General features: G+C 41.4%; 1 pseudogene; it reads left to right on the top strand.

The window, feature by feature from the left end:
- The first annotated feature begins 3,214 nt into the window (after positions 1-3,214).
- Positions 3,215-4,314, top strand: LOC119825343 (annotated as a pseudogene).
- The last annotated feature ends 344 nt before the right edge of the window (positions 4,315-4,658 follow it).

Consider the following 4,658-nt stretch of genomic DNA (forward strand, 5'->3'; position numbering starts at 1 on the left):
GAAATGATGGAGGAGTGTCTATGTGTTACTTTCATTGATTAATAAAAAAACTGACTTGGCCCTTTAAGAGAACAGAAAATTAGGTAGTTGGAGTAGACAGAACAGAATTGTGGGAGAAAGGAAGCAGAGTTGGGGAGAAGCTTCAGGCAGTCGGCATATGCAGTCGCCATGCCTCTCCTCTCCAAGATGGACGCAGGTTAAGATCTCTCCTGGTAAGCGACCACCTTGTGGTGCTACACAGATTACTAAATATGGGTTAAAGCAAGATGTGAGAAGTTATCCAATAAGAGGCTGAAACTAATGAGCTAGGCAGTGTTTAAAAGAATACAGTTTCCGTGTATTTATTTTCGGGAAAGCTAGCTGGGTGGCGGGACGCAGCCCCGCTGTTCCTTCTACAACAGTCAACTACTGAACCACTCCGGGTCAGGGAAGAAATAAAGAAAGAAATTAAAGTCTTCCTTGAATTCAATGAAAATAAAGACACAACATACCCAAACCTATGGGACACTATGAAAGCAGTGCTAAGAGGAAAGTTCATAGCTCTAAGTTCCCACATTAAATAAACTGAGAAAGCACACATTAGATACTTAACAGCACAGCTGAAAGTTCTAGAAAAAAAGAAGCAGACTCACCCAGGAGGAGTAGAAGATTAGAAATAATCAAATTGAGGGCTGAAATCAACAAAATAGAAACACAGAAAACAGTCCAAAGAATCAATGAAACAAAGAGCTGGTTCTTTGAGAAAGTCAACAAGATTGAAACACCTTTATCCAAATTAATCAAAAGGCAGCGAGAAAACATGCAAATTAACAAGATCAGAAATGAAAAGGGGGACATAACAAGAGACACTGAGAAAATTCAGAGAATCATTAGGTCTTACTACAAAGGCTTATATACCACAAAGTTGGAAATGTAAAAGAAATGCACTTGTTTTTAGATAAGTACCACTTACCAAAATAAATAAAGACCAGGTGAACAATTTAAATAGACCCATAAGTCATAAAGAAATAGAAGCTGTCATAAGAAGCTACAGCTAATGGGACAATGCTTTAATTACTATGTGTCTGTATAATTATTACGAGGCTAAGTGGCTGGGAACCAACAAGTGGCCCCTGCCTTACAACACCTGATAATTGAAGATGTTGAACATTTCTTGAAGTGTTTCTCAAGTATTTGAGTCTTCACTATTGAATATTTTCTATTTAGATCTAACCCCAGTTTTTATTTGGATTGCTTTTTTTCTTTGTATCTAGTTTCTTGATTTCTTTATATAATTTGGACCTTATCCCACTATAAGATGTGGAGTTGGTAAAAATCTTTTCCCATTCTGTAGGCTTTGACTTTGTCCAAGTGACAGTTTTCTTTGCCATGCAGAAGCTTATCAGGTTCATGAGGCTCTATTTATTAATTGTTAATCTCAGTGCCTGTACTAATGGTGTACCATTCAGAAAGTTATTTAAGTCATTTCCTGTGTCAAATAGTTCAAACCTATCCCCTACATTTTCTTCTGTGAGATTCATTGTATCTAGATTTGTAGTGAGTTATTTGGTACCTTTGGACTTGAGTTTTATGAGGGTTGCTAAGTGTGGATATGTTTGCATTCATCTTTTTTTTTTAAGGAGGAAAGGATTTATTCATTTTACAATTCTCATGGCACATGTCACTAAGACAATCAGGACAGTAACTTAAGGCAGGAACCCGGAGACAGGAGCTGACGCGGAGGCCATGGAGGAGTGCTGCTTACTGGCTTGCGCTCATGGCTTCCCACACTGTTTTCATATCCCCCTGGGGCTACCAACCCAGGATTGGCACTGCCTACAGGGTGTTGGTCCTTCTTTAATTAACAATCAATGAAGAAAATTTCCCCACAAGCTTTCCTACTGGCCAGTCTAGTTGGGATGTTTTTTTTAAAAAATGAGATTCTTTCTCCTCAAATGGTCCTAGGTTGTACCAACACACTCAATGTATGTTGTTTATTTTATATTAGTTAATACCCGATATTAAATTATCACTTTTCTTTCTGAGTCTATAATTTACAACATAGCTTAAAGCATTATTTTAGAATTCAAACCCTACATTTCAATAGTTTACTTTGGTTTCATCTTAAGTCTCAGGAAGGTTTGAATTCAAAACAAAGCTTAACTGCAGATCATAAGTAAAACAAGCTGATGACATCTGGTATAGTGTTAAAGAATTTTGCCTTTAAAGTACGTGAAGCATAATTTTTTTTTCAAATTCATGGACTCTTTATTCATCAGTTGTCATAACATGTATATTCACATATATTCTTAACCGTAACTTGCTCAGCCTGTATAATGCATTTGGATGCATGTCTTCAGTGCCGACCAAAGGGTACTGGATAATCAATAGGTGTGCTCTTCCCTGGGGAGGACTATTTTTCCCACTTTCAGCAATCCTCAGTCACCTGTAGTTCTTAGTGTAGGGTTAAGGCCTTAATGCAACCATCCAGGGTGACCACCACCATTTTCAAAAATGCTGTCATTATTCCAGTGTTATATTTCTGAGCTATTTATCAAAAATCAGATACAAATAGGAGTGTACATTTATGTATGTGTCTTCAACTCATTTCCATTAATCAATATGTCTGCTTTTATACCATTTTTTATTACTTCAGCTTTGTAGTATAAATTGAAATCATGAATGGTGAGGACTCCAGAAGTTCTTTTAGTATTCATGATTGTTTTAGCTATGCTGGTGTGTGTGTATGTGTGTGTGTGTGTGTGTGTGTGTGTGTCCATATGAAGCTAAAATTGTCCTTTCAAGATCTGTGAAGAATTGTGTTAGAATTTTGATGGACCTTGCATTGAACATGTAGATTCTTGGTAGGATAGCCATTTTTACTATGTTAATCCTTCTGAATCATGAACATGGGCGATATATTCTTCAATTTCTCTCTTCAAGACTTGAAGTTTTTGACACAAAAGCTTTTCATTTGCATGGGTAGAGATTCTCTAAAATATTTTAAATATTTTTAATATCAACGGGTATTGATTTTAGTCAGGTAAACAGAAAACTAAGTAAGCAGGCATTGCAATTCTTAAAAATCTAATGCCTGATCCCCTTCCCTCTCAGTTCAATAGACTGCATTCTTTCATAATGCTCTCAGATCTGCGTTTGCTCCTTGGTCCTTTTGTTCACCCACCACCGTTCCTGGCAGACCCATCCCCTTCTGTGCCAGGAACCTGCTGCCACTGGCACCATGCTCTGCCCAGACCCAGCACTAACCCCGGAGCAAAAGAAGGAGATGTCAGACATCGCTCACCAAATTGTGGCTCCAGGCAAGGGCATCCTGGATGCAGATGAGTTCACTGGAAGCATTGCTAAGCAGCTGCAGTCCATTGGCACTGAGAACTCTGATAAAAAATGGTGCTTCTATCACCAGCTGCTGCCGACTGCTGATGACCGTGTGAACCTCTGCATTGGGGATGGTGATCCTCTTCCACGAAACACTCTACCAGAAGGCGGATGATGGACGTCCCTTCCCCCAAGTTATCTAGTCCAAGGGTGGTGTTGTGGGCTTTAAGGTAGATAAAGGTGTGGTACCCAGGCAGGAACCAATGGTGAGACCACTACCCAAGGGCTGGATGGGCTGTCAGAACGGTGTGCCCAGTATAAGAAGGATGGAGCTGACTTTGCCAAATGGCTCTGTGTGCTAAAGATTGGGGAGCATACTCCTTCAGCCCTTGCCATCATGGAAAATAACAATGTTCTGCCCGTTATGCCAGCATCTGCTAGCATAGTGGCATTGTACCTATTGTGGAGCCTGAAATCTTCCTTGATGGGGACCATGACTTAAAGTGCTGCCGGTATGTAGCTGAGAAGGTACTGGCTACTGTGTACAAGGCTGTGCGTGACCACCATGTCTATCTGGAAGGTACACTGATGAAGCCCAACATGGTCACCCCAGGCCATACTTGTACACAGAAATATTCCAATGAGGAGATTGCCATGGCAACTGTCACAGCACTGCGTCCCACAGTGCCCCCTGCTGTCACTGGAGTCACTTTCCTGTCTGGAGGACAGAGCGAGGAAGAGGCGTCCATCAACCTCAATGCCATCAACAAGTGCCCACTGCTGAAGCCATGGACCTTGACTTTCTCTTATGGCCGAGCTCTGCAGGCCGCTGCTCTGAAGGCCTGGGGTGGGAAGAAGGAGTACCTGAAGGCTGCCCCGGAGGAATACACCAAGCGAGCCATGGCCAACAGCCTTGCTTGTCAAGGAAAGTACACCCCAAGTGGTCAGTCTGGAGCCACAGCCAGCGGATCTCTCTTCATCTCTAATCATGCTTACTAAGCAGAAGTGATCTAAGGCTGCCCCATCAACACTCCAGGCCCCCACCTACACACTTGCTTTTGAAGAGGGGGCCTTCAGGCTTTCCCATCGCTCTTGCTGCCCTCGTGACTCTGTGAATGCTAATTCTGCCATCCCTTCCAGCCCACTGCCAATAAACAACTATTGGGGGGGGGGAATCTAATGCCCCAAACACTAGGTCTCCTAAGTTTTTTTTTTTTTTGAGAAAGACTTTCACAGCTTAAATCACATACTGACGTTTATGCATTGGTAATGGGAGAATTAAGTAACCCACTTTTGTCAATGGACAGGTCATCTAGGAAAAATTATAAAGGGAAATGCTGACA

The sequence above is a fragment of the Arvicola amphibius genome, chromosome 10, assembly GCF_903992535.2.
Source record: "Arvicola amphibius chromosome 10, mArvAmp1.2, whole genome shotgun sequence".
NCBI classification, from domain to species: domain Eukaryota; kingdom Metazoa; phylum Chordata; class Mammalia; order Rodentia; family Cricetidae; genus Arvicola; species Arvicola amphibius.